Here is a 21,079-nt window from a genome sequence, read left to right on the forward strand (position 1 = left end):
AACAAAAGGCCAGATTCATACCTGACTTTACATGATTTTAAGATATGAAAGAATAAAGTCTCCTCCTTTACTCAAACTAGCTGAAGCAATTTGCCTTACACTTTCAAATGAATTAGGCTTGACTAATATATACGTGTATATATATTTACATATGTGTCTTGAGTAGATGTGTTGAGAGGCTCTTTTTTAGTGTAAACTTGTGATATTCCCTCATTTCCTATGGCGTATCACTGGACATCTTTCTATCATCCTAAAAATATCCAATTGGATTATTATGTGAATTGTTTTAGTGTTTATTAAAACTTCCCTGATTCATATTTTGTATCATACATCCTAACATTAGGCTTTTTAGAAAAATATTAGTAACTGTGAAATGTAAGCTTTAGTTATTGCTTTTATCACATTTTAAGTGACTCAAATCCTATAAAGCTAGTAACTTCACATTATAGTCAACTTTTTTTAGACACGTGAAGTTGAGATTGATCATAAAATTTTAATAAATTGAATTTCTTTTGTATTTTCCAAATAACAACATTGAGAAATACCTTTTATTTGTTTTGCATACTTTAAGATATTAATGAATACTTAAAATGTCAAATTGGTGGAAAGTGGTTATATAGGTTTTTCAAGGTTATTTATATACTGGTCTTCATATAGAAAGTTCATAGGTATCGTTATTAGGGAATATGCTAAATACATATTTTGCACTATCTTAGCCAAACTGCCTGGGTTAAAATCCCAGTTGTGCAACTTACTAACCTTGTGGCCTAAGACAGTTTATTTAACTTTTCTGTTTCTCTGTTTTTTTTAAAAGATTGATTGATTGATTGATTGATTGATTTGAGGGGGGGGAGGAGGGGCAGAGGGAGAGGGAGAGAACAAAGAAAATCTCAAGTAGACTCCCCACAGAGTGCAAAGCCCAGAGCAGGGCTCAGTACCACAACCCTGAGGTCATGACCTGAGCTGAAATCAAGAGTGGGTCGCTCAACTGACTGAGCCACCCAGGCGCCCCTCTCTCCATTTCTGTATATATATAAAAGGGATAATTATATTACCTGCCTCCAATGGCTTCAGTAAGGACTACATGAGCTTTTTTTTTTTCTTTGTGTAAATCAGAACAGAACTTGGCACATACCAGTAATGTGGTGTTTTAGTTGCAATTCTCGTATTTTATCTCATTTCCTTGCGACCATATGCATGTATCTATAAGATGGTTGGCTGCTGTTGTAGTACAACTTACGGGTGTGGAAGGCTTTCTCTGGGTATAGCTAAGTAGCCCACATGGAAATCAAACCTGCCATTCACTTTATTTGAACCAAGCTAAAACCAGATGAACAAATTAGCCTGGATACAGAGTTGGCTGCAGTGGGTAAGTCATAAAATAAGAGAACTGATTTGGAACTATAGTCTCATCTGTTCCTGAACTCAAAGTAAACACATGCATACTACTCTGTGTCACTGTTTTACATCAGATATTTCTATGTGGAATTATTGGTATTCTAGGGAGTCCTTTTCTGTGAAAGAACAGATTTATTTATGTTGCAAAGATAATAGGCCTATAATGGGAAGGGTAATGGAGATCTGTACTGAGGGCATAATGCTGTGATTCTTGTGGCTTGTTAAGATCAGTGGGTGCACACAGAGACAATAGCACTAAGGAAATGATGAGATGATCATTATGTGTTTTAAACCACAGTTAATTACACAAATTACACATATTAAGTGAAAGAGAATCAACCACTCACTTTGTACGTGCCTATTTGTAACAATAGGTGGCCTGATGAATATAAGAAAACAAGAAGTTAAAAGAATACCCATTCTCTCAAAAACCATCACAAGAACCAGAACAATATTGTTTGGTTCCTGCTAGTGTTAGGTTATACTCATTGTCTAAGTTCACTGTAAAAAAAAAAAAGGAAAACTAGTGGGTGTCTATAAAATACAGCAACACACACCTTTAAGTCTTCAAAGTCCCAGAATTTAATACTGATTGGATCATTCTCCCACATTTATAAATGCTACTAAAACATCTCCAGAATTAAGTTCTGGACTCTACAGCCTATGTAATAACATGGATTAAAGAGAAGTATTGCAAAAATAATCAAAAATTTCAAAGTTTGAGTAACAATTTATAGGGAGAAGGGTATGGAGAATGTTTGCTTCTTAGGGGAAGAAAAAGGAGGATTAAATAACAGATTTCAACTATGGAAACTATTACTTTCCACACATATTTCCTATACTTTATGGACTGTGAGAATTTTGAGATATTAGGTTAACTACCATTTTGAGTAATTTTTTTTTTTTCTAACCTGGAAGCACAATGTAGAAATCTTCAGATACCATATATATGTGCAAAATAGGCAATCTTACCACAAATATTGTGCCACTATTCTTAAAATTTCAACTTTTCTGTATTTTGGGAGTCAGCAAACTTTATGGATTCCATAAGTAAAAGATGCTGAACTCAAGAAGGCTGGGAATTTTAGGCAAATGAGTGCTATGGAAGAATAATCACAGGATTTTAAAGAGGGTAAACCCACATTAACTAATTTCCTCATATTGTAAGTCTAATTTTATCTGTGTCTTGGGTGTGATAGCATATAATATTTTCCCTGAGTGGCTTGAGGCTTTTTTCTCTTTGGGTTACTCAAGGCTTTATGCCTTCCCCATAGCTGTGCCACTCCTCTTTTCCAAGTGCACCATTAAAGAAAGAGTTATCCTTTCAAAGCATAAATTAAGTCTCATTGCTACTGTACTCAGAATTTTCTCACTTAAATCAGTGAAAAGGTTGGGGCACCTGGGTGGCTCAGTTGGTTGAGCCTCAGGCTCTTGGTTTTGGCTCAGGTCATGATATCATGGGTCCTGGGATTGAGCCCTCAGTTCAGGTTCTGTGTTCTGTGTTCAGTCGGGAGTCTGCTTGAAGATTCTCTTCCTCTGCCCCTCCCCTGACTCGGGCATGCTCTCTCACTCTCTCTCTCAAATAAATAAATAAATCTTTGAAAAAATCAGTGAAAAAGTCGAGTTTTTAAGTGTCTATTACTGTCTATATATTCAGTCAGGCCCCATTACCTTTCTGAAGTTTTCTATTAGTCACCCCAACCCCTGTTCTCTAGCCAGAGGTCTTCTTGATACTAAACAAGCCAAATGTGTTCTCACCTTTGCACATGCTTTCTCAATACCTACAATGTTCTTCCTTCTCAAATCCAAAAATTTCATTCCCTTTATTCTCTAAGCTCCTGATCAATGTTCCCCATCAATTAAGACCTTTGCATATCAGCCTACGTGAAATAGGAAAATATCAACTTTGCGTGTTCGATACCTTGACCTTCTATACATATATCTAGAGCTTGTCATCATTTGAGCTGTGTATTTATTTATGTTCTGTTTCTTTCTGCTATACATTATATGAATGCTGGCATTTTGTATGTTTTTTTTTTTTAATTCTTTGTATCTATCTATCTAATCTATCTATCTGCCTCTGTATCCCTAGCAGTTAAAACAATGCTGGGCACAGTGTGTCTTCAATATTTATCTGTTAAATGAATGAAAAAGTGGAAGCATGAATGAATGGCATCGTCACTATTGATGTACTTGCCCCATTTTCCTTACTAAAATTTAACTCTGAGGGCAGTTCCTTCTGTAGTTAGTTAAAAGATAATCACTGAATTAGCAGTGACTGATTAATATGTGTTTGTTGATATTTAAATAGCTAACAGAAAATGGTGGTAATTCATTAAGGAACAGCATGAAAGAAGAAATGTTTGATTGCATTTTAAGATGTTTCAGATGAGAATAACTCTGGTCCTAATAAATGGAATGAAGAGCACATTAAAATTGTTGTGGGTCAATGTTTGCATCATAGTATAATCATTCAACAATTAACAAATGGTTATTGAGTGCCTTTGTTATGCTAGATATTGTGCCAGGACTTAAGGATATAACAGGAAGAATGCTCTCCAAGGACTTGCATTCAACTGGGGAAACAGAAAAGTAAGCAGATGGTGAATAGAGTCTGATAAAATATTGTGTAGGATGACACCTAACTCAGTCATGGGATAAAAGGAATATTACTGAAGCACGTTATACAACTTACCACACAATTTAAGAATGAATAGCATGGCTTTAGTTAAGCATAACCTTAGTTAAGCATGGAAGATATATATATATATAACTAAGATGAAGTTTAAAATAAACCAATGTGGTGGGAGAATACAGTGAAAAACATATTGAAAAACCATAAAGCTAGAAAAGGGGTAATAGACGAATGAGACCAGATAAAGCTAAAAATTAAGCCAGGAGTTGGGAGAAATTCTCAAGCAGTCTAACTTGAACAATAGAAGTCCAGGAAGACAGGGATTAGAAGTAATAGGAATTAGAAGTATAGTTAAAATGGAAAATAGGAGACTTGGCTAAAATTCTCTCTATAAAAAAATCAGACTTCCTTATTCTCTCCCTAGCCTGAAAGGTTGGGAAACTTCCCCTCTTCCAACCCAAAAGGACAAGATAGAATTGAAACTCAGGAAAACTAGGCTTAGCTGAAGAAAGTATGGGTACTCTACTATAAAGAAAAGATGGATTGGGGGCGCCTGGGTGGCTGAGTTGGTTAAGTGACTGCCTTCAGCTCAGGTCATGATCCTGGAGTCCCGGGATCGAGTCCCACATCAGGCTCCCTGCTCAGCAGGGAGTCTGCTTCTCCCTCTGACCCTCCTCCCTCTCATGCTCTCTGTCTCTCATTCTCTCTGTAGCAAATAAATAAAAATCTTAAAAAAAAAAAAAAGAAAAAGAAAAGAAAAGATGGATTGAATTAAAGTCTATGTAGAAAGTGGTGAAACTATTAGTCCTTTCCCCTAGTTGACTCTGAGAACATTAGCAACTAGACCTATACATTTTATGAGGGATTTGATGGCTTTCTCTTTGGGAAACTGTCTATGACAAAATTAAAACAAACAAACAAACAAAAAACCTTATATATAATAAATTGGCCCAGTCATAATAACCAAGAGTAAAGCATTGACTCAGAAAGGCTTTCTCAACAGCAATCAGAAGACAACCATGAAAATGTCTTCAAAATTCAAAATAGGGGCACCTGGGTGGCTCAGATGGTTAAGTGTCTGCCTTCGGCTCAGGTCATGATCCCAGGGTCCTGGGATTGAGCCCCACATCGGGCTCCTGGCTCAGCAGGGAGCCTGCTTTTCTTTCTCCCTCTGCCTCTCTCCCTGCTCATGCTCTCTCTCTCTGTATCTGTGTCTCAAATGAATAAATAAAATCTTTAAAAGAAAATTCAAAATAAAAGCTATTTCTACATAAAATTATACCAAGACAAGCTATTATTCATGGGTGAGATTAGAAGGACATTCTCAGGCATGCAGGTTGTGAGAAACTAACATTCCATTGTATGGCTGGCACCTGTGGGATGTGTTCCACCAAACTGAGGAAGACATCTAATAAAGAAGAAGATCTGGGATCCATGAAATAGTGGATTCAACTCAGAAAATAGATAAAGTCCTCAGGAGGATTGAGAATAAAGAAAAGTCTGAGAATAAGATCTTTGTAGCAGGCTGGTGGAGAACATAGCGAAGATTGGAGCAGGAAGACAGAACTTCAGAAGGGGCATTTTTGAAGAAGATGAAACAGATTATCTTATAGGCTTGGGTGTATTTCAAGGAGATGCATGTTTCTGGGGGAGAATTAGTTCATAGGGACAATGAAAAGACGCAAATGAATAAGTATAACATCTGTGTTAACATAATTTTTATCAGTTTACTTTCCTTCCCGTCTTTGTTCTACAATCCCCTACATTTGTTTTTGTTTTGTTTTGTTTTGTTTTGTTTTGGTAAAACCTCCCCAGTAAGCTACTTGCATGTAAATTCTCTTTTTAGGTTCTGTTTTGGGAGAATCCAAAGTAAGCAAAAATATATATACATAGTGAAATATTACATTAAAACAGAGTGGCAATTTGATATTGTATAAAAATCACTCCTTAATTTGGCAAAAGTTTTGAAAGAGATGCATGGAGAAGACCAAGCAAAACTGTTGTAGTAATCCAGATTAGAAAGGAAGATGTATTAAAACAAAATAATGAGATTGTAGAAGGAGGCAAGTAGATGAATATGAAAGCTAAGTCAAAGGTAGAATCAAAAGGAATTAGCATTTGAGACAAACCGGACCGTGAGGCTTTGCGTTTTCTCTTTCGCAGCCAGCGTCGAGAGCGATGGGCATCTCTCGGGACAACTGGCACAAACGCCGCCAAGACCGGGGGCAAGAGAAAGCCCTACCACAGGCAGGGGAAGTATGGGCTGGGACCCCCCTGCCGCATACACACAGTCTGAGTCCTGGGAGGCAATAAGAAGTACCATGCCTTGAGGCCAGACGTGGGGAAATTCTCCTCAGGCCCTGAGTGTTGTACGTGAAAAACAAGGATTATTGGTGTTGTCTACAAAGCATCCAACAACGAACTGGTCCGCACCAAGACCCTGGTGAAGAACTGTATTGTGCTCATTGACAGCACACCGTACCGGCAGTGGTACGAGTTTCTTATGCACTGCCCCTGGGCCGCAAGAAGGGGGCCAAGCTGACGCCCGAGGAGGAAGAGATTTTAAACAAACAAACCAAAAACAAAAACAAAATCAATCAAAGAAAATTCAGAAGAAATATGATGAAAGGAAAAAGAATGCCAAAATCAGCAGTCTTCTGGAGGAGCAATTGCAGCAGGGCAAGCTTCTTGCGTGCATCGCTTCAAGACCAGGCCATTGTGGCTGAGCAGATGGCTACATGCTAGAGGGCAAGGAGCCAGAGTTCTATCTGAGGGAAATCAAAGCCCGGAAAGGCAAATAATCTTCCTCCTATCTTTGGTCATGCAATAAAGGTGTTTATTGTCCTGAAAAAAAAAAAAAAAAAGGAATTAGCATTTGTTTTGGATATTGGTGGTAAGTGAAAGTAAAAAGTCAAGGGAATCACCCTTCCTTAGGCAACTGAATAAATGGGTAGGGAATACAGGAGGAAAGTCAGATTTAGGGAGTAGTTTCATAAATTGAATTTTTTCAAATTTGAATATATTCAGTTGAACTACCTGTATGATGCCCAGGTAGGCGCTTGTACATATGTGATTAAAATTTAGGATTGGGGGGACACCTGGGTGGCTCAGTTGGTTAAGCGTCTGCCTTCGGCTCAGGTCATGATCCCAGGATCCTGGGATCAAGTCCCGCATCGGGCTCCCTGCTTCGCGGGGAGCCTGCTTCTCGCTCTGCCTCTGTCTCTCTCTCTGTCTCTCATGAATAAATAAATAAAATCTTAAAAAAAAAAAAAAACTTTTAAAATTTAGGATCAGGGTTGCAGAGTGTGATACACTGGAAATAATCAATTAGAGATTATGATAATTTAAATGACAATTGGGTACTGATTTAGTATAAAATATCTCAGTATAATAATAATAATTAATGTTGTGTAGTAACATAACTTACCTAATATTTTCCCATATCAATTTTAGTTGTAAATTGCTGAATATAATGCATAGAAATGTCATTAGAACTCCTTTTAGATTGTGTAGTAGGATGTCAACAGATAATACTTTTAAGCTATTGAGACTCCCTAAGCTAAATCTGAATTATCTCAATAATCCTACTACGTTTGGTTTGTTCAAAGTGACTGTTCTTTTTAGTATTGCTAAATAAGCAAAACCTATATTAGTGTATAGAAAAACATACAAATTAAAAACTCATAAAAACAGGTAACAAAAGGTAATTTAAACTATACTTGCAACATACCATGATTATGAATTTGAAGACCAAAGCTTTTAATCTTATAGCAGTTTGATGATTTGGTTTAGGAGTGCTATTTCAGCTTGGAGGTGAACTAGAACTACCTAAGGAAATTCACTTTCTTTTGGAAGAATGATTAGGGTCCATATTATGCTACTTTCAACTACAAATTTCTCTGAAAGAAGCCTCTACTGAGGATGAAAGTCACCAATGGAAACAAAGATTCCTGAACTGCCATTCCTGTCTTTCAAATCAAGAAATCAAGACACTTATCTAGAGCCAGTCTAGCTAGCTCAAATCAGTTCAGACATAGACTGATTCTGTAGATCATGACCCTAATTTTGTGTAGTCACTTTGAAAAGAATGGACTCTCCCTGAATTTGACTGAGCGACTTCTTTTCATTGAATTGCTTTGAAAGCTACTTCTTCTGTAGCACATTTTCCACAATAGAAATTCAAGGATTTTTCTATCTCAATACTGCTTGTATTGAGATAGAAAGAAGTCAGCCCAAATGACTTCAAGCAGTTTCAGTTCTGCCATCTGTAAGAGATGAATTTGCTCAATCAAGTTAAATCACTGTACCAGCTCAGTCACTGCACCAGAAAACATTCTAGTTTTGTCTAACTGTTCTTATTCCAAGGTTAAATTAATGTCTAAAGTTTCACAATTTGCCCCTAACCAGTGACTTATATATTAGTAAAAATATATTTATAAAAAATCATTTAGGTAATTTAAGGAGTCTCATGGAATGAAATATATATTTGGGTTTCTAATAAAAACTTTAAGATTTGTTTTAAAAAAATATTTCTCTATTAGCTGAATTTTAACCTACATACTTTATAACTATATATATAGTGTATTCTGCCTTCTTAATACATGTACACACACACATGAACACATACAGGCTCATAGGCAGAAGTCTCAAGTTCAGCTTACCTTTAAAATTTCTTGCTCTTCTTTGCCCTATTCAGGTTATATCAGATCTTTTTACACATCCAACTTTCATCATCTTTATTTTTTTTTCCCACCTACAACTACCTTCACCTGTCTTGAGTCCCTATCTAAACATAGGAGCTCATTTCTTTTTCTTTGTTTTATTATTTTCCCAGGGACTGTACTAAAATTATTTAAAAAAACTCTGATAATACAATAAGAAGACATGTTTTAAAATTGCAGAACAGACTATTTAATGTAGCTATGGGGAGTAATTGGCACCTCGAGTATGCAGTGTACAAAAGCAGCCATCTTACTTTTGCAAGGTCCCAACTTACGGTCCTGCTAATTCTAGCACTCTCAATTGCCTTCAGTCCTTTCTTTACACATGCTCTTCCCACCGGCTGTTATAAATCTTTCTTCTCCCTCCATTCCCTTGATTTATTCCTAAATAGGTTTCTGTTCTCAGTTTAGAAACTGTTTCTTCTGCTTAGATTCCCCAAACTGGGTAAGTGTCAATAATATGTGATCTCAGAGCATATTTCGTACAGAACTAAGAATAAGCAAGAGTCCTTGTTTTTGTTTTTGTTTTCTCATTCTTCTAGCTTATTTTGCCATTTATTCTTAAAACTTTCTTTCATTGTTTTTGAAATATTGCATTTTTCAAAGGAAGTTTTTCTTTCTTGTAAGTATAATATACATCCCCCCCTGCAAACTTTGGAAAATTACACAAAATAAAATAACTCACTTCTATGAATTTTTTTTAGGCTCAAAAGTGACTTGTCATCAGCATGCACAGGGATAGACACAAAGTGACATAATTAAATATGTTTATCATTTTGAAATTACAAAATACATTCCTATGTATTACCTGATTTAGACTTCAGGACCTTCCAATGAGGTGACCAGGATAGATAGTGTAATCTAAACTTAGAAATGAGGGTTTTGTGATTTCCATCAGTGATTACATTGCTTTTTAGGAATCATTGCTAATCCCTATAAGTGTCCCTTGCATTTCCTATCCAGAACTGCTCACTTAAGGGTAACATGAGTTTGATCAGTGTGTGTATAACGGTTTTATTCCCATTTTACATATGAGGAATTATGTTGCAGAGAAATTCAATTGCACAGCTAATGAAAAAGTCAATAATACAACTCTAGTTTTCACATTCAGATTCCTAAATTATTTACATTAATTGCTGAGTAACATAATAAATGGAAAACATTTAGTACCCTGCCTGGAAAATAGCAAATGTTCATTTACTATAAGCAATTATCATTAGTTTCCTTATTTTAAAAAAGTTTAAGAGACTTTGTACTATTCTTACAACTTCTCTTTAAATTTAGAATTATATTAAAATAAAAAGTTACCCAAAATGTCCTTATTTTTGTAGATACCAACCAAAATATTTATAAACATAAAGGTAAGTAAAATATTACGATGACTGGATTTGCTTTAAAATACTCTGCTAAAAATGAACTATTGGGACTTCATCAAGATAAAAAGCTTCGGCACAGCAAAGGAAACAGTCAACAAAACCAAAAGACAACCAATAGAATGGGAGAAGATATTTGCAAATGACATATGAGATAAAGGGCTAGTATCCAAAATCTATAAAGAACTTATCAAACTCAACACCCAAAGAACAAATAATCCAATCAAGAAATGGGCAGACGATATTAACAGACATTTCTGCAAAGAAGACATCCAAATGGCCAATAGACATATGAAAAAGTGCTCAACATCAGGGGTGCCTGGGTGGCTCAGTTGTTAAGTGTCTGCCTTCGGCTCAGGTCACGATCCCAGGGTCCTGGGATTGAGCCCCGCATCAATCTCCCTGCTCAGCGGGAAGCCTGCTTCTCCCTCTCCCACTCCCCTGCTTGTGTTCCCTCTCTTGCTGTGTCTCTCTCTGTCAAATAAATGAATAAATCTAAAAAAAAAAAAAAAAAAAAAAAAAAGTACTCAACATCCCTTGGCATCAGGGAAATACAAATCAAACCCTCAATGAGATACCACCTCACTCCAGTCGGAATGGCTAAAATTAACAAGTCGGGAAACGACAGATGTTGCTGGGGATGCGGAGAAAAGGGGACCCTCCTACACTGTTGGTGGGAATGCAAGCTGGTGCAGCCGCTCTGGAAAACAGTGTGGAGGTTCCTCAAAAAGTTGAAAATAGAGCTACCCTATGACCCAGCAATTGCACTAGTGGGTATTTACCCCAAAGATACAAATGTAGGGATCTGAAGGGGCATGTGCACCCCAATGTTTATAGCAGCAATGTCCACAATAGCCAAACTATGGAAAAAGCCCAGATGTCCATTAACAGATGAATGGATAAAGATGTAGTATATATATACAATGGAATATTATGCAGCCATCAAAAATTGAAATCTTGCCATTTGCAACAACATGGATGGAACTAGAGGGTATTATGCTAAGCAAAGTAAGCCAATCCGAAAAAGACAGTTATCATATGATCTCACTGATATGTGGAATTTGAGAAACAAGGCGGAGGATCACAGGGGAAGGGAGGGAAAATTGAAACAAGATGAAACCAGAGAGGGAGACAAACCATAAGAGACTCTTAATCTCAGGAAAGAAACTGAGGGTTGCTGGAGTGGAGTGGGTGGGAGGGATGTGGTGGCTGGGTGATGGACACTGGGGAGGGTATGTGCTATGGTGAGTACTGTGAATTGTGTAAGACTGATAAATCACAGAGCTTTATCCCTGAAACAAATAATACATTATATGTTAATAAAAAATAATAATAATAAAATAAAAATACTCTGCTAAACACAACAACAAGTGAAGTGGTTTAGATAAAACAATAGTAATAAAAGGCACAATATGAATACATGTTGATCTGGGAAATGATGACTTGGAAGTCCATTATACTTTCTCTCTACTATGTATATGTTTGTACTTTAGCAAAATAAAAAGTTAAAATGAAATATACATGTATATGCTAGAACCACCTACATAATTGTCAAGGTACAGAGTAAAGATATATGTGCTAACAATAAAAAGGAAGAAGAGCTATTTTAAAAATATTTGCATGTAAATGCATTGAATATCTGTGATACAACTACCAGAAATCAGTAAGATAAATTGTCTCCTGAGAGGAAAACTGAGTGTCTGGGGTACCTGGCATGAGTGAGGGGCTATTCATTGCACCAAATAAAATATTAGGAACCATGTAAATGTGTTCCCTATTCAAAAACACATTAAAAATTAAGTTTCTGATAAAACAAGGATAGGGATGGGGCGCCTTGGTGGCTCAGTCGTTAAGCATCTGCCTTCAGCTGAGGTCATGGGATCAAGCCCAGCATGAGGCTCCCTGCTCTGTGGGAAGCCTGCTTCTCCCTCTCGCACTCCCCCTGCTTATGTTCCCTCTCTCGCTGTGTCTCTCTCTGTCAAATAAATAAATAAAATCTTAAAAAAAAAAAAAAAAAAAAAAAAGCATAGGGAATTCTTTGAAATGCCCACGGAAGTCTGTTCTTTAATGTAATAGGGATTTTGAACTTAAAATAGAAAACTTAGGTATAAAGTCATTGATTGGACTGACAGCCTTCTTTATCTTAAGCAGTTTATATAATGCAAATACAAAACAAAACACTTGATAATTGTTGCTAATTTAGTCAAATTTTTTGTTGTTTTGAGAATATTATTATGTTAAATTAATTAAATATCGTCTCTGACCACATATGTCATATAAACTAGTGGGGAAAATATATTTATTTAAAAAACAAAATCAAATTCATAATTATATTATAATGATACATTAAAATGAAATTCTAAGAGAAAATTATAATAAAGGGAGGGAGCTAGTGAAGATCTGATGAAATTACATTGGGTTTCATAAAATTAGGCAAAGGAAGGGGGAAAAGAGTGTTCAATACCAATCAAAGGGGCAAACTTAGAAATGCAGATTGAAAGCCAGTGATGCTGGACCTTGTAAATCAAGCTATAGATTATCTGTTTTCTTAAATGCAGAAGAAATTCCTAAAAGAATTTTTGAAGCCAGTTGATTTTGACAGATGCACATTAAAACTATGCTTCCAAGTGATAAGAAGTCCAGCTCTGTTTAATATATATTCAGGCAATAATTGAAGTGATATATTAGATTGCAGGGAGTGAAGATAACTAAATTTGAAATATATTTGTAGGTAAAATCAGTAGGATCTAGTGATGATTGACACAATGTTAAAATAAAATACAGTTTGGTGGCTATGACAATGACTGTTTTGTGGCTTGGGCAATTACCCAATTGCCTGAAGGTAGCCTACCCAAAAGAAGTAGGCTGTTATTAGAGATAGGGAAGACTAGAAGAAACAGGTTGGGGGAAATTATAACTAACTTTTGAAACTTTTGTCATCAATTTGGGTGTTTTGGTATCAAAATTTGGGTGTTTTGGTATCAAAACTTCACACTAGGAACAAATCCAACAGCAAAGAATGTTCCTACTCTTTTTTTTTTCTCTCCTGCAGGAGCAGGAGATCTTGGTTTCATTTCTGTCTGGCATGGACCTATCTCTTCATTTAGAATTATCTGATATGAAAATGAGCTCAGTGCACAGAAGGAGAGATTCAGACTAGGAAAATTGCCTCCCATATGGCAGGGTAGTGAATACTGTTAAGGAAAAAATGAGGAATATTATCACCTTTATCAGAAAATGACACACAAAATGTCTCAAATTCCCAACGTCAATTAACCTGTTTGTTCAATGTCATTAGCAATTATAATTTACTAAGCAATTCTCATTGTTCATTTGGAACATTTCTTTATTTAGACCTTTAGAAGTCAATTTTGAATTGGCATGTCACTTTGCCCCAGTAGATACCATGGAAACTGGGATAGGCAGGCTAAAAGAAGATTATTTTAAAATTACCTCTAAATATAATTCTCTTTTATAAAAGTGTATATATTTCTCCTTTAAACTGACACAAAACTGCTGACTGTTTCTAAATTATTTTGTAAAAATGGCATTTTCATTTCAAATGACTTTAACACTTAAGTAAGGTCACCTAAGAAATTTGTGGTAATGATTTAATATTAATATTTAAATTGATTCTAGCCTCAGATCAAGTTTTGACTTATGGTTAACTTTTTAAATGATAAAAACTTTAATTTATTATCATACTTCTTGCTGCAGTTTATTCTCAGATACTCTATGCTAAAAACCACTCAGAGACAAAAAAGAGAAGTTCCAGTGTCACTGAGTCCTGAGCTAAACTGCAGGACTTTATTGTTAGGTTTCATTTCTCAGACCTCCAGAAAAGGGGTGTCTCAGGACTATGTTGGAAATTTTATGTTCAGAGACAATCCTTTTTATCCATTCTAGGCAGCTATGGTTAGAACCCTACAGATATGGTCTGCTTTCATAAATGCTGGAGTTAGCTGTACAGTTAAGCTTGTTATTAATAATTACTGGCATAAATTCTGAAAGAAAATTGTTCTTCAGACTTGGGAAAAGGATATTTTAGGAATAATGACAAATGAGCTGTTGTGGATCAAAACTATGCCAGCCAATTTGAAAATACTCATTCTGTGATTTTCATGTATTTCTAAGTGCGTTGTGTGTGTGTGTGTATTACAAATGAAAACTTTTAATCTGAGATTCATATTGTATAATATGTATGTATTCTTTTCTATTAGAGGATGGAAATAGTGCATATCAAGGTCAAATATTCCCAGCCAATTGCATGAGGTACTAGAACAATGAAATAAATTATTAATGTTGGTTAATCTTCTACTCTCTGCTTCTCTTGGGTAGTATCTGGTAATCATATGTGTCTTACCTTAGATATCTTTTATTTTAAGAAGATATCCCTAAACACACATATATATATATACACTAAAAGTTACTTTTAGTGAGTACAGCTATTACAGAACTCTATATTATAATGGCCTGTTTTATTTTTTGGTTCTTTCTTTCTCATTAAGACTATTATAATATTGAAGGCAAGAAACGTATCTTCTTTCCACTCAAAATATGGTACAATGCTATGGGTACACCAAAGCTTATTCTATATTTTCTTCCTGGACACACAAAAAATTATAGCTCTCATGTTGTAGAATGCATCCATGTGAATGATTCTGGGCAAGGATAGCTCAGTGACATTTTTCACTTCTGGTCTGGATCAGCAAATACCCTCCACCTTTCCTGAAACAGCCACCATGAGAGATGTGTTGAGAAAACAGAACATTCATTAATCTAGGTTACTAAGTAAACATGTAGAATGAGGGATTATATTACTTTTGTTTGCTAGTCACTGATATTTGGGGTTAATTTGTTTACCACAGCTCATTTTTACCTATCTTGAGTAATAGTGGCCTAAAAGCCTAGAAAAATGCTTGGCTTACAATATATTAACAAAAATGAATTGCCTGAATAAATGAACATATTTCTTCTTCTCAGCTGAAATTCCAAATATCACTAACTTTGAAAATAGATATTCATGTTGCATTGCTCCTATGGATCAAAGAAGCATCCTTTTCATTCATATTCTTCATGATTTACTACACACAGTGCATACTGATGTCAAGGACATTGAAGGATCTGAAATGTTAGCCTACTAAAAAGCTAACAACTTAGGCTGCTACAGTTTCATAAATGCTAGGAGAAGACATGAGACTTCTGGGTCAGAGACAAATGACTTATTTGTAGAGTGACACAGGGGTTACTGTAAAAGCAGTCAAATCGCATTACTTAGAGCTAAGAATAACCTAACCCTTTAAAATGGCTGCAAGCAAATCTGCTCGGATGTTGTTCCTGTCAACAAACAAATCTATCCTCTGCTTTTGAAGGAGACGCTGCATCTGTCTTCTAAGAATGCGCAATATGCAAGCATCCTTGAAAATGTAACTTGGAACAAGACTTATCAAAATGCCTCTGCATGGAAGACACATAGAAAGAAACACAAGATAGTTATAGAAATTTGTCTGCCAGTAATTGAGAATACACATAATTAAGGAGTTAATCTTTTCAGGGGATTGGTGGACTATGTATTCCCATCAAAACATATTTCACATTCTCATTTAGTTGTTCAACAGTTATTTCTTGAGACACTTTTATATTAACAAGTACAGGGTTTGGTGGTTAATATACTTTTAACTACTCAAAGTATGTAATGCTTTCACAGATGATATTCTTAGAAGAAAGATTAAGAATTCCAAATATGTCAGATTGAGGACAGGCAAAGATAGGCAGGATTGAGAAAGTTATAAAAAGAAAAACAAAAATAACTATACCTAATGTTATTGACATTTTCTGGGTTCCAAGTGGACTTTAATAGATTATGCCTTTCATAAACAACAGTTTAGTGATGAATACACTGTTTTTCTCTATATTTTATTTGTGATGGATTTAGTAGTTTGACTTAGGGCTGGAATTAGGCTGATACGAGTGAGACAAGGTCAGCAAGCAGAGGTTGGATTCTGCCTTTAATTAAAAATTGGATATTTTGTCCATATTGGATTCTTATTGGCACTATTATGTCAGATGTCAAAGAACACTAACATATTTTGGTTGAGACTTACTTCTTTGGATTCTGATAAAGGAGGTATTTGATGAACATTTTTATCCATTTTATCCTAAGCTTGGATATATGTAGTAATCTTCATAATTGGATTTTGTAGATGGCCCGTGAAGTAAAACATGTATTTGAAAATACTTACTGTATTTAAATTTTTGCTAAATAGTAAATTTTCAGTGATCCTTATGTTGACCTACACATTTAAAAGTTTTTTCTACACAATCATAGCTAAGGATACTCTCCTTGCTGAATAAGAAATTACTGCAGAAAGAAAACAGCCAGGTGGCTTAGAAAGGCTACCTAGCAGGCAATATGATCCTGCTAGGTGCTCAGGATTAATTGGATGTTTCATTCTATTCCTTTATTAAGGCCATGCCCTAGAAAGTTTTCTTAAATATTCAAGAGGCTTAATATCCCCACTGCTTCCAAAGTTTAACAATGGACCTCTCTCCCCAAGATGTAGGGGGACACTTCTTTCTAATAGCAATTGATGCCTACATTTGGGGAGTTAAAGTCATATTAATGCAGCCTCTGATTCTATAAGGAAAAGAAATGAAAGAGCCTTGTAGAAAGGTTCATACCACTTAAAATTTTTCTACTTTGAAAGGCTACTCACTTTCTTAATAACTTTTTCTACTCTAATCCAGTACTTGGTCATTCTGTTAAAGCTTGGGAGCAGGATTAGAATGATGGAGCACGAGAAAGTTTGGGACTGGGAAGATGCTGGAAAACAAGCAGGAATCTATACAAGGGCAGGCATAAGAGCAGAGTACAGGAGAGCAGAAACGATTGTAATGTCTTCTCTTTCATTTATAATTTTATTTGAGTATTCTCTTTTTTTATTAAGTCTTTTTTTCATTGATCTTTTTCATTGCTTTTCTATCGCCTATTTATTTATCTGTGCCCTTGCCTTTGTTATTTCCTTCTTTCTGCTAACTTTGGGCTTAGTTATTTATCTTTTTCTAGTTTCTTGAGATGTAGTGTTAGATTGTTTATTTAAGATCTTTTTTTTTAACATAGTCATTTAGTGCTATAATCTTTCTTTTTAGAATTGCTTTGCTGCATCCTGTAAGTTTTCATATGTTGTATTTCCATTTTCATTTGTTTCAAGATATTTTTTGATGTCCACTTTGATTTTTTCTTTAACTCATTGGTTGGTCATGGATGTGTTGCTTAATTTCCACACATTTGGGAACTTTCCAGTTTCCCTCCTGTTATTGATTTCTAGTTTCATATTATTGTGGTCAGAAAATGTATTTGGTATGATTTCAATATTTTCAAAGTCACTAAGATTTGTTTTGTGACCTGAAAAGGTTCTATTCTGGAGAATATTTCCTGTGTGTTTGAGAAGAATGTGTATTCTGCTGCCGTTTGATGGAATGTTCTATATATGTCTGTTAAATCTATTAGACCCATTTGGGCTAAACTATAGTTCAAGTCCAATGTTATACAACTGATACCACAGAAATATAAAGGATTATAAGAGACAACTATGAATAAACATATGCAAACAAACTGGACAACATAGAAGTGACTATATTCCTAGAAACATACAATTCACTAAGGCTGAATCATGAAGAAGTAGAAAATATGAATAGGTTAATAACAATTAAGATTGAAGCAGTAATCAAAAACCTCCCAACTAAGAAAAGCCTAGGACCAGGTGGCTTCATAAGTGAGTTCTACCATTTAAAGAAAAATTAATGCCAATATTTCTCAATTTTTCCAAAAAATTAACTCATTTCATGAGTCCAGCATTACTCCAAATCCAAAACCAGATAATGACATTACAAGAAAAGAAAATTATAGGCCAATATCTCTGATGAATATAGATGAAAAATTCTTAACAAAATGCTAGCAAACTAAATTTAGAAGCACATTAGTATGAATTATACACCATAATCAAGTGTATCTGTTCCTGGGATGCAAGGATTAACAGAAGCAAATTAATAAAAGTGATATACCATTGTAATAGAATAAAATTTAAAAAAATCATATAATCATATGAATAGATAGAGGAAAAAAAACATTTTATAAGACTCAACATCCTTTGGTGCCAAAAATATTCAACAAAGTCAGTATACAAGGAACATACCTCAATATAACAAAGGGCATATATGTTAAGCCCATAGCTAACATCATACTCAATGGTGAAAGATTGAAAGTTTTCCCTCTAAGATCAGGAACAAGAAAGACGAATGTGCCCACTATCACCACTAATATTCAATAGAGTACCGTAAGTTCTAGTCACAGCAATAGGCAAGACAAAGAAATAAAATGCATCCATCTTGGAAAGAAAGAAGTAAAATTGTCTCTGCTTTCTGACAACATTACTTTGTATTTGGGAAATTCTAAAGACCACCAAAAACTGTTAGAATTAGTCAATGAGTTCAGTAAATTTGCATTATACAAAATCAATATGCAAAAATCAGTTGTGCTTCTACACATTAACACTAAACTATCTGAAAAAGAAGTAAAACAATCCCATTTATAAGCACATCAAAACAATAAAATACTAAGAAATAAATTTAATCAAGTGAAAACTTTATACACCAAAAATTATAAGACGTCATTGATTAAAAAAAAATGAAGATGCAAATAAATGGATATCTAATTGTCATGGAACAAAGGAGTTAATATTGTTAAAACATCCATACTACACAAAGTTACTTACAGTTTCAATGTAATCCCTATCAAAATCCCAATGACATTTTTCACAGAAATAGAAAAAAATTCTAATATTTGTATGAAACCACAACTCTAAATAGACAAAGCAATTTTGAGAAAAAGCAAAGTATAGGAGGTATCACACTTCCTGATTTCAAACTATACTTACAAAGCTATAGTAATCAGATCTGTATGGTATTGGCATAAAAACAGACACATAGACCAATAGGACAGAATAGAGACCCCATAAATAACCCCAAAATCTGTCAACTAATATTTGACAAAGGAGTCAAAAATACTTAATGGAGAAAGGATAGTCTATTCAATAAGTGGTACTGGGAAAACTAGATATTTGCATGCAAAAGAGTGAAAAAGAATGAAATTCTTGAACCATTAATGATTCTGCACCCAATCCTAATCACCAGCATATTTTTTTTCTTCCTCAAACCACCAAGGAATTCTAACACACTAGGTGGGTGTCTTACAATTCAACTCAATTCTGACCTTATTTAACTGGATATAGCATCACATTGCACAAGTTAAGGTCTCAGTGCCACAAGACTGCTCTGACTTCAGGTGACAATTTCAGGTCCAGGTTGTTATCTATGCTTCTGACTGATGAACTATTAATCAGAGGTTCCTATGACCCTCCTCCTTGGGTTTGATTAATTTGCTAGAGTGTCTCACAGAACTCAGGAAATGAGTTTACTCACTACATTACCAGTTTATTACAAAGGATATTAAAGGATATGAGTCATAGCCAGATTAAGAGATCCATAGGATGAGGTCCCTTGACCTGGCACAGTAGCATGTGGAGGCATATTGATTGACTGACCTGGAAGCTCTCCAAATCTCATCCTTTTGGTTCTTTCTGGAGGCTTCATTATATAAGCACAATTGATTAAATCATTGGCCATTTGTGATTGATTCAAACTCCATCCTCTTTCATCTGGAAATCAGGGGATGGGACTGAAATTTCCAACCCTCTATAAATGGGTTCCCACTGGCAACCAGACCCCACTCCTTTCAAGGATTTCCAAAAGCTACCTCACTAGCATAAACTCATTTGTGGTTGAAAGGCACTTGTTATAAATACTAAGATATCCCTCTCACCTTATAGTTCTGAAGTGATTTCAGTAGCTGAGGACAGGAGACCAAATATTTTAATGAAAGATATTCTCATTGCTCTTATCACTTAGGAAATTCCAAGGGTTTAGTGAGCTGTGAGCTAGGAACTATGAACAAAGACCAAAATATATAATTATTGTAAATCACTATATCATATCATTAAAAAACAAACAAACAAACTTGAAATGGATTAAGCATTTATTTTTTTTTTAAGATTTTATTTATTTATTTGAGACAGAGAGAATGAGAGAGACAGAGAGCACATGAGAGGGGGGAGGGTCAGAGGGAGAAGCAGGCTCCCTGCCGAGCAGGGAGCCTGATGCGGGACTCGATCCAGGGACTCCAGTATCATGACCTGAGCCAAAGGCAGTCGCTTAACCAACTGAGCCACCCAGGCGCCCAAAATGGATTAAGCATTTAAATGTAAGACCAGAAAATGTAAAACTCCTAGAAGAAAACATAGAGGAAAAAGTTCCTTGACATTGGTCATGGCATGGATTTTTTTGGTTATGACACCAAAAGCACAAACAACAAAAGCAAAAATCAATAAGCAGGACCACATCAAACTAAAAAAGCTTCTGTACAGCAAAGGAAACAATCAATTAACTGAAAAACAGTCTATGGAATGGGATAAAATATTTGAAAACCATGTCTCTGATAAAGGGTTAATTTCCAAAAAATATAAGGAACTACTACAACTCAATAGCAAATATATATATATATATATATATATATATATATATATATATATATATGATATAAAAAAATGGTCAAAATACCTGAATTGACTTTTTTCCCCCAAAGGAGATGAACAAATGACCAACAAGTACATGAAAAGTGCTCAACATCATTAATCATCAGGAAAATGCAAATCAAAGCCACCGTGATATAACATCTCACATTTGTTAGAATGGATATTATCAAAAAGGCAAGAAATAACAAATGCTGGTGAGGATGTAGAGAAAAAGACGTACTCATACATTGTTGGTAGGAATGTAAATTGGTATCACCCCTAGGGAAAACAGTGTAGAGATTCCTCAAAAAGTTCAAAATGGAA

The 21,079-nt window shown here is 35.1% G+C and overlaps 1 pseudogene; it reads left to right on the plus strand.

Moving 5' to 3' along the window:
* The first annotated feature begins 6,211 nt into the window (after positions 1-6,211).
* Positions 6,212-6,840, plus strand: LOC123836999 (small ribosomal subunit protein eS8-like; annotated as a pseudogene).
* The last annotated feature ends 14,239 nt before the right edge of the window (positions 6,841-21,079 follow it).

The sequence above is a fragment of the Mirounga angustirostris genome, unplaced genomic scaffold (genome assembly GCF_029215605.1).
Source record: "Mirounga angustirostris isolate CCGP_5_RB_7025 unplaced genomic scaffold, mMirAng1.0.hap1 SCAF_8, whole genome shotgun sequence".
NCBI classification, from domain to species: Eukaryota; Metazoa; Chordata; class Mammalia; order Carnivora; family Phocidae; genus Mirounga; species Mirounga angustirostris.